Genomic DNA, 20,170 nt, shown 5'->3' with positions numbered 1-20,170 from the left:
AAGCTGACTGGTCCTTCAGAAGTGGTGAAGGTGACTGTGCCTCTACCAAAAGTGACAGGCAATAGATCATTCAAAAAATCTTGTCCAAGAAGAAAGTCAGAACCTGTATCAAAACTGTACAATGTAACTTTCACCCGGACATCATTCAGATAAATTGGAAAACCTAGAGCTATGTGATTGATTTCCATCACATCTTTTGTAATAGCTCTAAAATGCAATTTAGTCGGCTGCCAATAATAGGAAGGAATTGCTCCATACTTGCAGCAACTACTCATGGCTCCAGAATCAATTTGGGCATCTAGAGTGTAATCTTTTATTTTTGGCAATTTGATTTTTATAGGGATTACCACTCTATCCCCTATTCCCATTACTTTGACTACTTCTATACTGGTATCTTTCTGAGGGAATTCTTCTGAAACATTCTTAAGCAACAAACTGGATAATTTGGAATTACAATCATCATAATCTGAGATAAGCATCTGGAGTTTGGATGATAACTGAATCATCTCTGATCTAGTATGATGAATTGAGGATTCTAATTGTTCTATCTTGTTCTTTAAAGAACTAATTTTATCCATACCTAAATCTGATGATGAACTTTCTTTTATCTGGAGTGGCTTGAACAGGGAATCAAATTCTTTTTCTATGAACTCTTCATCTGTGAATTTTTCTTTATTCCTCTTCCTAGAAGGTAGCTGTTTTTCTAGACTTTCAAGTTTTTCTGCCAATCTCCTTCTTGCAGTGAACTGGACTGGATCAAGTTGAGCCAATTCAGGTTTGACTGTTGCAATCTTCATCTGTAAATTGTCAGAAGAATTGTAAAACATTTTTACGTCAGGAATAAAGGTTTCTTCTAAATCAGAGGAACTGTCATCCAGATCTATTCTTCTTATATCAGGAATATCTTCTTCAGCATTAGATGAAGAGGAACTAGAAACCTGAAAATATTCACCTTCAGAATGAGATATAAGATCCCACTCTTTCGGATCATGAATTGTAGAGAAAATATCCATAATTTTCATTTGTTTCTTATCTTTCTTCTCTCTACAGTTATTTGCATAGTGACCTTCTTTCCCACAAATAAAGCAAGTAACTTTCTTTGAAGAGATCAAAACCTTCAAAGAAAGTTACTTGCTTTATTTGTGGGAAAGAAGGTCACTATGCAAATAACTGTAGAGAGAAGAAAGATAAGAAACAAATGAAAATTATGGATATTTTCTCTACAATTCATGATCCGAAAGAATGGGATCTTATATCTCATTCTGAAGGTGAATATTTTGAGGTTTCTAGTTCCTCTTCATCTGATGCTGAAGAAGATATTCCTGATATAAGAAGAATAGATCTGGATGACAGTTCCTCTGATTCAGAAGAAACTTTTATTCCTGACGTAAAAATGTTTTACAGTTCTTCTGACAATTTACAGATGAAGATTGCAACAGTCAAAGCTGAATTGGCTCAGCTTGATCCAGTCCAGTTCACTGCAAGAAGGAGATTGGCAGAAAAACTTGAAAGTCTAGAAAAACAGCTACCTTCTGGGAAGAGGAATAAAGAAAAATTCACAGATGAAGAGTTCATAGAAAAAGAATTTGATTCCCTGTTCAAGCCACTCCAGATAAAAGAAAGTTCATCATCAGATTCAGGTATGGATAAAATCATTTCTTTAAAGAACAAGATAGAACAATTAGAATCCTCAATTCATCATACTAGATCAGAGATGATTCAGTTATCATCCAAACTCTAGATGCTTATCTCAGATTATGATGATTGTAATTCCAAATTATCCAATTTGTTGCTTAAGAATGTTTCAGAAGAATTCCCTCAAAAAGATACTAGTATAGAAGTAGTCAAAGTAATGGGAATAGGGGATAGAGTGGTAATCCCTATAAAAATCAAATTGCCAAAAATAAAAGATTACACTCTAGATGCCCAAATTGATTCTGGAGCCATGAGTAGTTGCTGCAAGTATGGAGCAATTCCTTCCTATTATTGGCAGCTGACTAAATTGCAGTTTAGAGCTATTACAAAAGATGTGATGGAAATCAATCACATAGCTCCAGGTTTTCCAATTTATCTGAATGATGTCCAGGTGAAAGTTACATTGTACAGTTTTGATACAGGTTCTGACTTTCTTCTTGGACAAGATTTTTTGAATGATCTATTGCCTGTCACTTTTGGTAGAGGCACAGTCACCTTCACCACTTCTGAAGGACCAGTCAGCTTGCCCTCGTCTAGTGACTATCAAATAAGAATGTAGCCGAAAGACCAAGATTTAGTCTACCACAGTCTCCAAGATCTAACCAAGATTAACAGGATTGTCAAGAATGCAGAACTTCATGGTCCTAAAACTTTGGAGAAAATATCAGACAAGCTTCGGAAAGATTGCACTGCCTCTAGGCCTGATGCATTCTAGACTCACGAAAAGTATTTTGTGGCCCTGCCTTATAAAGAAAATTATGTTCCAAAGCCACAAAAATCCAGTGCTAATCATATGAGCCCCTCAAAGCAAGATTTATGTCGACAAGAGATATCACAATTATTAGAACAGAGACTGATAGAGCCTTGTAAAGGCCCTTGGGCTTGTCCTTCTTTTTATGTGAATAAACACAGTAAGCAGAAAAGAGGTAAGAAGCGGCTCGTCATCAACTATAAAGCTCTAAATGATGCCTTGTTGCCAATCCGCTATCCTTTGCCCAACAAAGAGCTATTACTTGCCAAAATTGCTAATGCCAATGTTTTCAGCAAATTTGACTTAAAAAGTGGTTTTTGGGAGATAGGCATTCTTCCTGATGATAGATACAAGACTGCTTTTACAGTCCCTCATGGCCAATATCACTGGACTGTAATGCCTTTTGGTTTGAAAAATGCTCCATCAATATTTCAGAAAAGGATGGAAGACATTTTTGGTGGGGAGGAGTACATAATATTCTACATAGATGATTTGCTTGTTTTTAGCAGAGATGTAAATAGTCACAAGATGTATTTAGAAAATTTTTATGAGCTAGTTTATAAGCATGGTCTCATTCTTTCAGATTCAGAAGAAAAATTTCAGATTGGTAAAGTCAAGATAGATTATTTGGGACTGCATATAGAACAAGGACATGTAAATCTGCAACCTCATGTTCTAACCCATTTGTTGAAATTTCCTGATGTTATTCCAGATATTAAAACATTGCAAAGATTTCTTGGTTGCTTGAATTATATAAGACACTTTTATGAGAAACAAGTAGATGATACAAAAATCCTTCAGAAAAGATTAAAGAAGTAAGCAGCAGGATGGACAGAAGAGATGACCAATGCAATCAGAAGCATTAAAAGCAAAATTACAGATTTGCCAAAGCTTAAGCTGCCAGATACTAATCTTCCATTTATTCTTGAGACAGATGCTTCAGATCATACTTAGGCTACAGTATTTTTGCAGAAGCATGGAAGAAAAGAACTGGTATGTGCCTATTCCTCAGGTACATTTGATGATACTGAAAGAAAGTATCCTTCTTCACATAAAGAGATACTAGTTGTTAAAAGAGGAATAAAACGGTTTCATTTTTTCCTAAAATGTGTCAGATTCTTAGTCAGAATGGATTTGAAACATATGAAGAGAATTTTGGCAAACAAAAGACTGCTTGAACAAGGAAGTACCAGACTATTGAGATGGGCATTATGGCTTGATGGTTTTGATTTTGATATAGTCTATAAATCCGGTGCTGAAAACTATCTTGCTGATATGCTCACAAGAGAAGGTTCACAAGAAATCAAAGAAATCAAAATGTTCAGGCCATTGTGACAGGATGAAGCATCAAGTTCAGTCCAGTCTAGAAGAGTCAGTCAAGTAATAGTTTGTAGTCAATGTCATTACCATTTCTGTTGGGATTGTTTTGTAAAAAAGTTTGAGTCTTTGCCATTAAGTCTTAGGGAACTAGTTCTGCAAAAATGGTTTGAGTCTGAGGATAGCATGTGGTCATATGCTAGAGAGCTACCATATAGAGAGAGACCTTGGAGAGTTTATTATACTTTGTCTAGAGAAGTAGAGCCTTCATATCTTGCATTCGTCTAGAACACTGACTGGACATGGCATGATTACTTTACCATTCATCAAAAAGCCAGGATACATGGGTCTGCCAAAGTCATTTTCTTTGCTATAAATATAGACAGTGTTGCCAATTGGTGGAGTCCTTGGTTCAAAATATTTTTTGTCAAGTATATGCCGAGAGTCAATTGGATGTTAGAAAATGATACTAACTGTACTCTTAGTACTCTAATGTGGAGTTGCATATAGCTGCAAAAAATGATCATGTCATAGAATTCACATTAGTTCATCAGGATTCATTGATAGTTGCAAATGAAGGGGACCAATCTTTTAGTCTCTTTGTAAGTTTCCAAGGTAGGATTTCTGTCGATGACCAATACAGACCCCAAAATCTGTATTCATTCCCATTTTTTTGTTGTTTCAGAGAACATGATCCCCCATGGCTATATATTCCTAATGAAGTTTTCGCTCCTGAGTTAAATGGCTTAGCAGATTATTATCAAGAAAGGGATCCTCATCATCAACATGATCATGAAGAAAGAGCAAATAGTGACTGATTGCAAAAGATCACTCTAATGAAATCTTTGCACATCACCTCAATTGATATGGAATAATTTCTTTTGATTTCCGTGGGATTTGGTCCAGTTAAAAAATCTCCTTTGTGTAAATACTTTTGTAAAAGAGCCGATGTCCTAGATTCCGGCCATTCTGATAAGATTTGTTTTCCGTATGTCAAGATTCGGTCCCCATATGGCTTAGCCTCTAAGGGACGAGATAACAAGTGGTTGTCCCCACTTGCCTGAATCTTTGCTTTTAGTACATTTCCTTAGTCAGTTCTTGATTCATGTACACTTAATTATTGTACTCCTACATTCAGACTATGATATCTTGCATGATAATCTAGCCGAAAGCAGATTCTTTTGGTTTCCAGTTTCCAATAAAAGTTGTGACCAAATTACTGGTTCAAAGGCTATATATTGTTGAGCCTTGCATTGTAAAGATCATTCGAAAATTAATGAAGAATTTCTCTGGCCGAGTGTTATGTGTTTTTATCTGAGTTTCATTCTTATTTTCTGGTTTTGGTATTGAGTTCTATGCTCCCTACTCTGCATCTGCGAGATTTATTCTTGATCTGCTTGCATCACGGAGTCATTGACTTAATACTTAGAAGGCTAATAATAATGAAAAATCACTGTGGGATGAGGCTAAAACATTAAGCCCCATGAATGTAAATGAAATAAACGAGTAAGTGTCTCTTTGGCATGATTCCTCCATATTTAGCATGTGTGACATATGTGGCATTGCTCCACAATTGTGTATTGAGTAGTGTAGCAAGAAAGGCTCAATTTGACTATGCTTTGGTCAAATTGAGTAAATTCAAAATTTCCACATCAACAAACAACTTGGAGGTAGTTAACTAAGGTTACATGGCTCTTGTCACTCAGTTAGCTCAGTAAATTTGAGTTAAGGGCTTGGAGTTCAGTTTGCATGTGTTGATTGCTAGTTGTATTCAATTAAACTAGTTCTAACTATTGATAGAACTAGTTGGAGGTCAGTTGTGCAGTGGGACAATAGTCTAACTTAGTGATCATCTAGTTAACTCATCAATCAACCAAAAATAGCTCATGCATGCAATGAATTTGAATAGCTTAGATGTGGCAAAGATTCCAAGGTAGTGTAACATCAGTTGTAGACTAGTCTTGACTATATAGGTGTTGCATGCAATCAATGATCAATCCTTGAGAATTGTGCAATAAATTGGAGGAAAATTCCTAAAAAATAAGGGCCTAATTCCTTGGGATTTGCGTAAGGAAATAGGAGCTCAAGAAGAGGAAGAAATTGACTAATTTTGGGTCAGAGCTTCTCATTGAGCAAAGAGAACAGGCTATTCACTTGCAGGTTGAGCTTAGAGTGAAAAAGCAATTGTAATTCATTCTTTATTCATATGGTTAATGCAAGTAGGATTAAGGGGTTTTTACCAGTTGGTTTCCCCTAGATAAATCTGTGTACTTGTGTATGTGATTGATGCATGTTTGTGAATTATGTTTTAAATGGTGAATTAATTTATGTAGAGTATTAGAGTAGAATTGTGTCTCTTGATTTAGATTAAATTTCATGAGCAGTTGCAATTCTATCACCATATTTCTACATGGTATCATAGTAGGATTCACATTAGAATAATAATTTCAAATTTTTTCTTGAGGAGGTTCAAATTTTCAGCTTTAGTGTAGCAGGATTTCTTCAGCGTTGGGAGAATGACCTTGTTAGGTCCCTATAATACTAGTGTATTCGCTCATTGTTATTAGTGTAACCCCCTTATTGTTATTGTTTTGCCCCATAGAAGCCCATTATTCCCTCATTTTTATTAGTGTATCCCCCTTATTGTTATTGTTGTGCCCCATATACGCCGACTATTTTTATTGTGGTGCCCTTACATTATTATTGTTATGTCGGCTCTGATTATATTATGACCCCTTATACTCCTATATATAGAAAGGAGGTTGTGTCATTTGAATCATCTAAGAATTGGTCATTTGTGTAATGTAAAAGAGGCTCCCCCCTCAAAGAGGCTGATTTTGAAGTCGTTGATCTATCTTTTCTTCTATTTCTTGAGTTGGTTTCATAACATTTGGTATCAAAGGTTTGGATTCTAGGGTTTCACTGCTCCAAAAAGGTCATCATGGAATTTTCGCTATAGCATGTTTTCTACGAAGTTTCAGAAGCTAACAAAAAAACCCATTTGATCTGAAATATTGCTAAATCTTGGATATGAATTTCAGATCTTGTATCTCTATATTTTTGGAGATATGATCCAAGGAAGTCAAGGTTTTTACAGGATCCCGAATTACATCCCAAACATGTGACCTTGGGAAAATCGTCATAACTTTATCTCTGAGTATCAGATTGAAATTTCGTAAGAAGGTATAGAAAGGGGATGGGCTGTAGTTTTCTGTGTAGCGTTTTCACGTCTGAAGGTTGAAACAATCATACGTGGAACTTCGTACAAGTTCGCTCTACAGAAGAAGTCTATAATTAGGTCATCGAGGGAGATTTCACCTAACTATTTATTGAAAACTCCAATATTGATCAAACCCATGGGGTTGGAGAGAGGACTCAAGGGGATACCGTGAGACAAAATTTCAGACCTTGGAGATGTGAAATTATAGAGATACAACAGATTTAATATCGAGCTCCTACGTAGCAAAAAAAGGTGTGTAGTCTTTTTAAAAATTTGTATAAGTTTGGTTTGAAAAATTAGTTTGAAGTGGTTGAAAGGGCACAGTGAAGCATAATTGTCATTAATTGATGCCCCGAAGAAAGAAAATGGAAACACCTAGTAAGCAACCCTCAAACTCCATTATGACACATGAAGAAGAGGAAGAAATGCAACATGATATATCAAAATTGCAAGACCAAATGCAACAAATTTCGCTCTTGAAAAAAGTAACAAAAAATGAATTGGAAGCCATGATGAATGTTAAGATAGATGGTATAAAAAGGGACATAGTAGTTCTGAATGATGGTTTAAAATCAGACATATAAGCAATGATGAATATCAAGATAGAAGGATTGAAAGAAGGTTTGGCAAAGTTTCTAGAAGAAAGGTGTCCCATTGGTGACAAGGCAATCCATGAAAATCATGATGAAGACAAAATAAATATCAATCAAGATTTTAGAGACTCTCGTGTGGGGTTTAAGAACCACCATATTCCAAAGATAGAGATGAGGAAGTTTGATAGCAAGGATCTAGTAACTTGGACACTACAGATGGAGCAATATTTTGATCTACAGGATGTGCAACCCTCACAAAAGGTACGTATTGCATCTTTATATTTAGAACCCAATAAATTTATATGGTATAGATGGATTTGTTCTCGTAAACAACTTGTCACCTGGTCAATTTTTATGGAGGAAATGATACCACATTATGAAGATACAAAGAGCAACACCTTCTTTAGCTAATTTATAAATCTCAAACAAAGGGGTTCAATGGCGGAGCACATTGAAGACTTCTAAAAATTGAATATTAGGGTAACCGATATTCCAGAGTAGCATAGGATTGATGTCTTCATAGGGACTTTAAAAGATAACATCCAACATGATGTTCGTATTTGGGAACCTGATTCATTGGAGAAGGCATTCAGGGTGGCAAGAAAAGTTGAAAGCAAAATTATGGCAAGAAGGAAGTCTACCAATCACAACTATAAATATGGAAGTGTTACTAGTCCTAGTCTTCCACAACCTACAAGGTTGACACCACAACAATTGGAGGAAAAAAGAGAAAAAGGGATTTGTTACAATTGTGATAGCAAATACACTAAAGGTCATAAGTGTGCTGAGAAGAAATTATTCTACATAGATTGTGAAGAGGAGGAAGAAAAGGAACAAGAAACATCAAAAGAGGAGGATATACACTAGGAATCAACCCCAGAGAAAGAAGAAATGAATCCAACCATATCTTGTAATGCATTGGCAGGAATTACCACTCCTCAAACTCTCAATATAGAAGGACATATCAAGAAGAAAAAGGTAATAGTGTTGATTGATTTAGGTAGTACCCATAATTTTATTCATTGTAAGATAAGAAAGGAATTAAATTGCTTCCTATATCCAACCCCAGAGTGTCAAGTGATGGTTGCAAATGGAGGAACCATAAATTGCTCTGGAAAGTGCCATTATATCAACCTATCCATGGGATAATATGTATTGAATAGTCCGATACTTTCCATTCCAATGGGTGGTGCTGATGTTGTACTAGGAGGCTAATGGATACAATCTTTGGGTATGAAAGCTTTTAATTTTCAATAACTTTTCTTGATTTTTTTTGGGAAGGTATGGAAGTTGAATTAAGGGGTATCGCAGGGAAACCAAGAAAGATAAAAAGCTCTAATAACATGAAAAAGCTTCTAAAGAAAGAACAATGGGTGTAATTGCACAATTATGTTCACTAGAGGTTCAAACATCGAAACCATCTATTTCTCCAGACCTCCAAAAAGTCTTGGACATTAATTCCAAGGTATTTGAGACTCCCAAAGGCCTCCCACCTATTCATGATCATGATCATGCTATTCATTTGATTCCAGAAATTATTCCTCCAAACATCAGGCTTTACATATATCCCTATGCCCAAAAGAGTGAAATTGAATGTATGGTTGCAAAAATGCTAGAGGCTGGTATAATTCAACCTAGTCAAAGTTCTTTCTTTGCTCCAGTAGTATTGGTGCACAAGAAGGATGGATCATGGCACATGTGTACGGATTATAGGGAGCTCAACAACTCACTATTAAAGATAAATTTACCATTCCTATCATTGATGAATTATTGGATGAATTACATGGAGAAATTTACTTCACCAAGTTGGATCTTCATTCAGGATATCATCAAACAAGAATGAAGATTGAAGATGTTCTAAAAACAACATTTAGAACTCATGAAGGTCATTATGAATTTTTTGTCATGCCTTTTGGCCTTACCAATGCACCTTCTACATTTCAAGGTTTGATGAACTAAATTTTCAACCCTTCCTTAGAAAATTTGTGTTAGTATTTTTTAATGATATACTAATCTACAACAAGTCTTGGAAGGATCATGTTGACCATGTTGACAGGGTGCTAGAGTTATTAGAGGAGAAACAATTATATGCAAAAACCTCCAAATGTTTCTTTGGAGTACAAGAGGTGGAATATCTGGGTCATATTATATCTCATGAGGGTGTTAAGGTAGACCCTAACAAAATTAAGGCCATTAAGGAATGGAAATTCCCCACACCCATAAAGCATTTGCGAGGATTTCTCGAGTTGACAAGGTATTATCGCAAGTTTGTTAAGAATTATGGGAGAATAACAACACCTCTAACAACATTACTCAAGAAAGATGCATTTTCTTGGACTCCGGAAGCAACTATGACCTTTGAGCATCTTAAAGAGGAAATGTGCCAAGCATTGGTCTTAGCTATGCAAGAATTCACAAAAACCTTTATCGTGGAATGTGATGCCTTAGGAAATGGAATTGGTGTTGTTTTAATGCAAGAAGGAAGACCCATTTCTTTTGAAAGTCGTCAAATCAAAGGAAAGTATTTACACAAAGCTATTTATGAGAAGGAAATGTTGGCAATACTACATGCAGGGAAATTATTGATGAATTTAGACTTCTGTGATCCATAATATTGTAAGATAATCTTCGGCAAAATCACATAACCAATCTTTTGTCGACATGTTTCGAACCAACCAGTGTGGTTCATCGTCAGGACAAGTTGAAGAACCAATCCAGCTTAGCGTGATTAAATAGAGCGTACAGAGACTCCAACAGTTAAAATGCTAATGGCTAATTTGACCTAATGACCTTGGTCAAACTACTAAAAAAGTCCATTAATATTTCTCGAAAAAGCTAAAATTAGGTAATTAAAGGAATCCATTTGGTAAATTAAAATGATTAGGTGTATTATTCTTATTATCCCAAATATTAAGAGACGTACATATTTTAATTAAGATGGTCATTATATCCCATAATATATATTAATTAATCCATATTTAATTATTATTCCAACGTAAAGGTAATCAAACCCTATTATTCTAAGAATTTAGTTATACTAGATAGTTGTGTGATAATTATTTAATGGTCTTTGGTAAGTTAGATCTATATCATATTTATTATTTTAAATAGATTGGTCCATTAAATTAATAAGTTATATAAATTAATAAAAGTATAATAAATAATCTAAATCTTCTTGATAATTAATAGATCTAAACAAATTGTTAAACTATTATTATTCCTAGAGTTTAGTTATATTAGGTAAATATTATGACTAATCTCATGGTAAATCATAATTACCTTTAAACCTAACGGTCAATAATCCATATTATTTATTCCAAGGTAAATCTATTATTACTTATAATTTAAGGTTGATATGTTTAGTAGTTTGACCAAGGTCATTAGGTCAAATTAGCCGTTAGCATTTTAACTGTTGGAGTCTCTGCACGCTCTATTTAATCACACTAAGCTGGATTGGTTCTTCAACTTGTCCTGACGATGAACCACACTGGTTGGTTCAAAACGCGTCGACAAAAGATTGGTTATGTGATTTTGCCGAAGATTATCTTACAATACTACATGCACTTAAGAAATGACGACCTTACCTAATGGGAAGGCACTTCAAGGTAAAAGTAGATCATGATAATATTAAATACTTTTTTAGAACAAAGATTACCTTCAGAAGAGCAACAAAAATGGGTCACAAAGATGTTGGGTTATGACTTTGAAGTCATGTACAAAAAAGGGAAGCAAAATGTTGTTGCAGATGCACTTTCAAGAAAGGATGAGGATATGGAAGCATTTCTTTGTGCCATTTCTATTATCCAACCATATTGGATAACCGAAGCAAGGGATGAATGGAAGAATGACGAAGAAGTGTGGACACTCATTCAAAATTTGTAGTAAGATCCCAATACATCTGATACATTTAGCTGGAAAAATGATTCATTATGGTACAAAGATCGCTTATACCTATGTAAGAATTCCTAACTCAAACAAAATATTCTTCTAGAATTGCAGACCTCTCCCTTAGGAGGGAACTCAGGATTTTTAAAAACTTACCACCATATTAAGAAGGAATTTTTTTGGGATGGCCTTAAATATGATATTCAAAAGTTTGTGACGGAATGTTTGGTTTGCCAACAAAATAAAGTTGAGACAATTAAGGCCCCGAGTCTGTTACAACCTTTATCCATTCCAAGTCAACGTTGGGAGGAGGTTTCAATGGATTTTATCACAAGTTTCCCAAAGTCTGAAGGAAAGAGTGTCATCATGGTGGTAGTTGATAGACTTACCAAGTATGCACACTTTTGTGCATTGTCTCATCCATTTAAAGCCAGTGCAGTTGCTACTGCATTTATGGAAACAATTCCAAAGCTACATGGAAACCCAAAGATTATTGTAAACGACAGAGATCCTATTTTCACAGGAAATTTTTGGACGAAATTATTTTCTTGTCTGGGTACTCAATTAGCTCATAGCTCATCTTATCATCCTCAATCAGATGGGAAAACTGAGATAGTAAAAAAATGTTTGGAAGGATATCTTCGTTGCTTTGTATCTGATAAACAAACACAATGGGTCAAGTGGTTACCTCTGGCTGATTGGTGGTATAACACTTCCTTGCATAATGCAGCAAAAATGACCCCATTTATGGCACTTTATGGATATCATCCACCATCCATCACATCATATTTAAGAGAAAATTCTAAGGTTCAAGCAGTGGAATATCACATAAAGCATCAAAAACAAGTTCTCCAACTCTTAAAGGATAACCTCATTTTGGCGCAGAATAGAATGAAACAACAGGAATATCAACATCATAGTGAAAGAAGTTTTGATGTAGGTGAGTGAGTATTTTTACAGCTACAACCATACAAACAAATGTCCTTGAAGAAAGCTAAGAAGGATAATAAATTATCACCAAAGTATTATGGTCCTTACAAGGTGTTGCAAAAGATTGATACTATGGCATACAAATTGGAGCTTCCTACATCTTCCTGAGTGCACCCAATTTTCCATGTTTCATGCTTAAAGAAGGTTATAGGTTACAAGCTCCCAGTTCAAACAATATTACCAAAACTTTACGAGGAAGGAAAAATCATATTGGAACCTGAAGCTGTCACGGAAACAAGAACTTGACAGCTACGAAATCGATCAATTTCAGAGTATCTCATCAAGTGGAAGAACCTACCTACAGAATATTCCACATGGGAGGATGAGAATTTTATACAAAACCATCCAGAACTATTCAAGCATTGAGGACAATGCTTTTTTTGAAGGAGAGGGGTATGTTAGGTCCCTATAATACTAGTGTATTCCCTCATTGTTATTAGTGTAACCCCCTTATTGTTATTGTTTTTCGCCATAGAAGCCCACCAGTCCCTCATTGTTATTAGTGTAACCCCCTTATTTTCATTGTTGTGCCCCATAGAAGCCCACAATTCCCTTACATTAATATTTTTATGTTGGATCTGTTTATATTATGACCCCTTAGACTCCTATATGTAGAAAGGAGGTTGTGTCATTTGAATCATACAAGAATTGTTCATTTGTGTAATGTAAAGGAGGTTTCCCCCTCGAAGAGGCTGATTTTGAAGTCGTTGATCTATCTTTTCTTCTATTTCTTGAGCTGGTTGCATAACAGACCTTCAATAGACTGACATTAAAGTATGCCTTGGAAGGAAACTTGAATTTCATTGTCTAGAAGGATCACATCGAGGCAGTGCTTGATGATAATGTATTGCTGAAATATGTCAAGGCAAACATTCCAAAACCAAGATCAACTGATGCCTAGAACCTAGCCCAATGGAAGAAAGAAGTAGTCAAGGTGAGGAGAATAATCTGGGAGGGAGTGGGAGACCAGATTGTCTCAAATATCCATGGGAAAGAAGCTCCTTTAGCAATGTGGAAGGCACTGACAGAGCTATTCGAGAATAACACTAACCATAGAAAATGGGCCCTCAAAGAAAAACTTTGAAACATCAAGATGTAGAAGAATGACAATATTCTGCAGTATCTCACTAGGTTTACATGATTTTCAGATGAGCTTGGAGGGGTTGGTGTGAATGTTGCAAAAGATGACCTAGCGAGCCTATCTCTTCTAGGACTTCCCAAATGATGGAATAGCTACTAGGACTCGGTGAAAGAGAGGGATAAATTACCGAATTGGGAACACTTATGTTATGATTTGGTACAAGAAGAAATTAGCTGAAACACCAAAGATGGAAGTTCATCCAAGGGAGAGGGTGAAGGAAATTTTGCATTGGTTGGAAAGGGAAAGAAGGGAAAAGGGAAGAAATCTTAGACAAAAATAGAATCCATCCAAGGGGGCAAGAAGAAAGACTTGTCCAAAATAAAATGCTTCAATTGTCATGAATTCAAGCACTAAGCTACAAAGTGTCCACACAAAAATTTTAGCAAGAAGAACTCAGGAGGAGCAACAGGTGAAGCATTGGCTTCACAATTCGAGCTAGATTTCACCTTAATCATATGCATGGCCAACACTATGATGGGGAGTGTGTTGGATGTGCATCTTGATTCAGAAGTCTTATTTCATCTATGTTTGGATCCTAATCCCTGAGCCCCCCCACTATTGCTACCTGAGGGGTCCAGGGGTGGGTATTGGCGCCCTTGAAGCTAAAAATAAATAAAAAAATTCCTTGTAAAATATTGTGATTTCGTAGTCAATATGGGTCGTTCATTAGGCAAATGATATGACGGTAGAAGTTATGTTAATTATGGTCTTTTTTCCCTAGAAGGCAACCCTCAGTTTATATGATGGAATTGTATTGTGACTATGTGTTATTATTCTCAGTGAGAAAGAGAGAGGAGACCTTGCGAGAATGAAGAGGAAATTACAACTGGATATGTTGTAGGTTGTATCTACTCATTTTGTTGGATAATATAAAAGGAAGGACTGGTTGTTTCTCCATGGACATAGCCCAAATTGGGTGAACCACGTATATATGCGTCTCTCTTGTTCTATGCATTTTTGTATTTGTGTTTCCGTAATATTTGTGTATTTCATTTCTCCATTAATTAATTTATAACAACTGGTATCCGAGCCGAAGGTTTATTTAGCTGATAAACTCGCAAGGAAGAACGGTTACTGGTTCGAGTGGGAGCAATGGTAGAAGATGGAAGGTTTAGGGTCGAGAAATTTAATGGCCAAAACTACCAGTTGTGGAAGATGTAGATGGAATACTATATGTATAAAAAATATCTATACCTACCATTGAGTGGAAAATCAAAGAATTTGACGAGTATGACAGACACAAAATGGGAGATTCTTGATAGAAAGGCACTAGGAACAAAATGTCTGTGTCCAGAAATGTCAATGGCATTCAACATTTCAAAGGAAATGACAACAAAAGGTTTAATGAAAACAGTAGCCAAACTATATGAAAAACCCTTGGCCTCAAATGAGGCATTTCTTACGAACCGTCTATTTAATGTGAATATGTCAGAAGGTGGGTCTATTGCTGATCATTTAAATGAATTTAACACAATTACCAATTAGTCAAGTTCTATAGGGGTAAATTTTGATGATGAAGTTAAGACTCTATTATTTCTACGCTCATTGTCAGAATGTTGGAATGGCATAGTTATGGCTATTAGTAACTTTGTCTTTGGATCTAGTACTTTAAAGTTTGATGATGTCGTTTGTGTCATCCTTAGCGAGGAAATGCGATGGAAAATCTCCATTGAGACATCAAGTAATTATTTGACTGTAGAGACTAGGGGAAGAAAAATGGAAAGAGGAAGGAGCCCAAGAAATCACAGTAAGTCAAGAAAAGACAGATCCAAATCTAGATAAGGGATAGTGAGCTGGAAATGTGGGAAAAAAGAACACTTGAAGAAAGACTACAAATCTCATAATTTAAGAGAAAGAGATGGACAACAAGAGAGCAATCATGAACTGAGTGTGACAGGTGATGTGTTGTAAGATGCTTTGATTTTTTCATTAGAGAATATTATTGATGCCTCGGTGGTAGATTTAGGGGCCTCATTCCATGCCACACATGATAGGAAACATTTTCATGACTATGTTCAAGGAGATTTTAAACAGGTACGTCCGAGTGATGATAAACCTTGTAAAATTGTTGGAATGGGTAATGTTTTTATAAAGTAATAGAATGGAAACCAATGGCTATTGAAGGAGGTAAGGCATGTTGCATATCTGAAGAAAACTCTAATTTCAACAGGGCAGTTGGGAGGTGAAGGTTGTGTAACTACTTTCATAGACAAAACCTAGAAGGTCACTAAAGGAGCCCTCGTAATAGAAAAAGGAGAAAATGTTGGTACATTATATTTATGCAATATTATTTCTAATTTTTTTAATTCTTCAACCTCCACATGAGAAGATACAACACTCTCGAATCATAGGCTCAGGCACATGAGTAAGAAGGGGATGCAAATTCCTCACTCAATAAATTTGTTGCCAGGTCTGAAGCATGTTGATTTGGATTTATGTGGAAACTGAGTTTATGTAAAATAGAAGAGAGCCAGATTTATCAGAGTTGGAAAGGAAAAGGAGAGTGAAAAATTAAATCTTGTGCATACAAATGTATGGGGACCTTCTCAAGTATCATCTCTCGGTGGCTCTCACTATTATGTTACTTTTATTGATGATGCAACTAGGAAAACCTGGATTTATTGTATTCAAAATAAATCTGATGTATTTGATATTTTCAAGAAATGGAAAGCCTTGGTTGAGAATGAGACATGAAACAAGTTGAAATGTCTTGGATTAAACAACAGAGGTGAATACTTGAGCAAAGAGGTTGAAAACTATTATTCAGAGCATGGAATTCGCAGAGAGAAGAGAGTTCCAGGAACACCACAAGAAAATGGTGTGTCAGAAAGGATGAATATGACAATCATGGAGTGTGTAAGGTGCATGAGATTGCATGCAGGATTTCGCTTACACTTTTGGGCAGATGTTGTAGATATTGTTGTTTATCTAATAAATAGAGGGCCTTCAAGTTCCTTGAATGGTGGTATTCCAGAGGAGGCATGGAAGGGTAAAAATGTCAATTGCTCATTTTTAAAGACTTTTGGTTGTGAAGCCTTTGTCCACATCAATAAAGAAAGTAGAACAAAGCTTCAGGAAAAATAAAATAAATGCACCTTTATTAGATATGGTGTAAATGATTTTGGTTATCAGTTATGTGATTATGAAAATGAAAAAATCATTAGGATTAGAGATGTCATATTTTGATGGACACCTAGTCCTCTAAGGGTTGGTGTGGACGTTGAACATCCAAAGGGAGTCCAAGAGACCACTTGGAATATGAATCCAAGGGTCAAAACATGTACTATAAATGTATATCATTGTCAATAATAGACATACTCTCATGATTATCTTTCATATTCTGTTGCCGCCATGTATGTGTCTAACATGGTATCGAAGCTGTAGGCGATCTCCTGCCCTGCTCATATTTGAGCCATTTTTTTTGTGGCCTCTCTATGCATATTTGGAAGATATTTTCTAAGTGAGTGAGCATTGTCTCGAACTGCGTTTTGTGATTGCTAGTTACATATTTCTTTAGATGCGTTGAGCATGTCTATCTCTATTGGCATTCTCGATGTGCAACAGAATTGCTCTGGTATGATGCAATACAGGTGTGATGCCTTTGATTTAATGCTGGTGCAGTGAACACTGATGAATTGATTGGTATGTTCAGCTATTATTCTATGACAAGTAATGCATTTTAATGTGTGTCATATTGTAACACACTACTGGTTGCTTCTGGCCTCCCCGCGACATTACACAGTCAATCTCCTGGAGGTACCACCGAGATCCCGACTCCTCATGCATTGAACGCTGGCTTGTCATACCTTCCACTGCCACTCTATAATCCACTGTTTTTAATGTATAACAATGTGGTAATACTATGTTGCAACATCACTTGGTGGCCCTGCCTCTTTCCCATACCACTCATCTGCATCCATCCCTTAGCAAGTAACTAAAATATTTCTATGCCAAAATATGCATACATTTGCAACGCCTCCACCACTATGAGTTATGTTATAAACAAACACACAAAATCATCATTTTATTTGATTAATATGGTTATACCTCTGCTGCTCTGCACTTGTTAGACCTTGTGTAATGACATTTATTGTGGACTGTTACCTGGAGGCTACCCACCATAGCATATAACGCCTCTGTTATAATGTATACTCTACCACTCATTAACCTGTAGATGATCGTTGTGCATCAACTCCATTTGCATCGCTCTTCCTCCTGGAAAGGAGCTCTGCAACTTCACCCCTCATCTTTGATTCAATTGCCATTACAACTGCAATCTTTACACTCCAGGAACATCCAGTGCATGGAGGCATGAGGCCTATGTGGATAAGTTTCCCTGGAATGGCTACCTTTGAGAGCGCATGATGTTGGTCCGAACCACTTTGGAGGCCCAAAACTACTCGGGGTTTTTGTGTAGCTCCTACTCTCTGGTCATGAGGTGAATGATTTGGGTAACCTGATTGAGGCTTTCATTCAATGGCATTCCCGCTTGCTACCTTCTGTCTCTTTCTAGTATTTTGTTGACAGAGTCGAGAAGGTCGACGCCAGTAAACGTGTTAGGAACTGCCTTCGAGAACTAAGAGAAAGGGTCGCCAGAGGAGAGAATCCAAAAACCTTGCACAAGCCTCCCTTGAGCCGACTTCACCTATAAATGATTTTATGGTAGATGGAGATGTTAGATCAGAGGACCCAAATAAATATGTTGCAAATGATGACATTCAAGAGAATTTGTTTGATGAACTCTAGCGGCATGCAATAGGAGAGAATCCAATTTCTTCCCAAAAGGGTTCAACAAATGAAGTTGATAACCTTTCTTTCTCTCAATCACCGATTCTAATACTACTCCAGAGGTACAAAAAGCTCGGATGGAAGTGACTCGATTGAAGTCCTTGGAGAGGGTTGCTACTAGGGCATCTCAATTACAAGCACAATGATCTATGTTATTTATTTGATTGTCATGGCTTAGTTTCTTGTATATAATCACTCACTTTCTAAAATCACCTGAATTTCAGCTTCAACATTTTGGAGCCTTTGAATTTCTCCTTTTATACCACTCAAGCTCGGCCTTGACATTGGAATCTATTCCATTAGCAAGAAGGGGTGTTGGGCCTTAGTTTTGGTCTTATTTTTGCTCTAAGAAACTTACTAATCCATCTATTTGCCATCCATTTTCCCTTCATTCATCCCATTTTGATGTATATTTGATATCCATTCAGGTATTTAATTTTAATTTCTCAATTTCTAAAGTTTTTATGAAAGTTTGGTTTTTAGTGCAAAATTGGCAGATTCAGAAATTCTCGTAATAGCTCTATGGTTGATATGGTTGTAGGACACTTGGGAATGAATTGAATGCATGGATGGATAGCTTGGGAACTAGGACTAAGCCATCTATGCTTAGTTCGAACAGAACAAGCTTTATTAGGCCCATTTGGTGCTAGTCAATCATGACTAGTCATTCAGAAATCCCATAGAAATAGGGCAGTTTTGAGATTCTATAGGATTGGTCATCTTTCTTGGGATGGGAGTAATGAATTCGACTTAGATAGGTGGATGAGAGTAGCTGGGTTTGTTTGAGTGAATATAGATCAGTTTGTTTCATGAGACTTCTTATTTAAAAGCCAAAACTTTGATGGCTTATGTATTGACTTATTATACTTTTATGTTGTGACACCTTTGGATTGAAGAGTTAATTTGAAGACTTGTGTTATTATTATTTTGCTGTTCAATGCTATGGATGAGTGACTGAATTTAAGCTTCTGATATAACCTCTCAAGTGTGCAAGGCAAGGGTGGAGGGCCCCCATTCCAAGCTAAGTACACTTTCTTGTTAACTAGTTTTATTTCCTTGTAATTTGGTTATTGTAGAACTGGTTTTTCAAAGCTTTATTTCAGATTTCTTTATGGTTCATGCATAGTGATTGATTTCATTAGTTCTTAAATTATTCATCACTTTATCAAGTTGGAAAAACAAGTGTTCAAGTTGAGCATCCCTTCTACTAAAATGATGAATTAAAACTAGTTTCCTTTGTTTGCATGCAAGTAGTTTCTTATTGAGATTTTGATATTGAGATGAATGAATTATGATGGAATACCTTATGTGTCTCTTAATTTAAGAGCTTCTTTCATTAATAATTTATCCATCTTAAGTTCTTGGTTTTAATCTCTGATTCATTAAGTGGTAATTGAGGCAAAAGTGGACTTCTTGAGTCAAGAAACATTTCAATGTTTTTCCTCTTTTTAAACTAATTGAATTAGAGTTATAGGATGTATTACTTTAAGCTTTTGAATAACTTATCTTTCAAGGTTTGATTACATCTGATCTTCACATATAGTGAACTTTCCTCAAAGCATAAACAACCCGGATTGATAAGAAATAATTGTGTTAATTTAGGTACACAAATTAGCTCAACATTTTGGCGCCGTTGTCGGGGAGGCAAATATCGGCATAGTCAATAGAAAGATAAATTTCAAAACAACAAAAACATTAGTTACATCCCTTTTTAGTTATGTTTCTTTATGCCTAGATATAGAGATCCTCAAGGTAGATTTATTAAAAACCCCCCACAAATAGAGATAGGA

This window comes from Pinus tabuliformis, chromosome 6 (assembly GCF_031772625.1).
Source record: "Pinus tabuliformis cultivar Carrire ecotype Pingquan chromosome 6, CPIR1, whole genome shotgun sequence".
Classification (NCBI taxonomy): Eukaryota; Viridiplantae; Streptophyta; class Pinopsida; order Pinales; family Pinaceae; genus Pinus; species Pinus tabuliformis.
The sequence above is the reverse complement of the archived record's forward strand: the minus strand, read 5'-3'. Positions refer to the sequence as shown.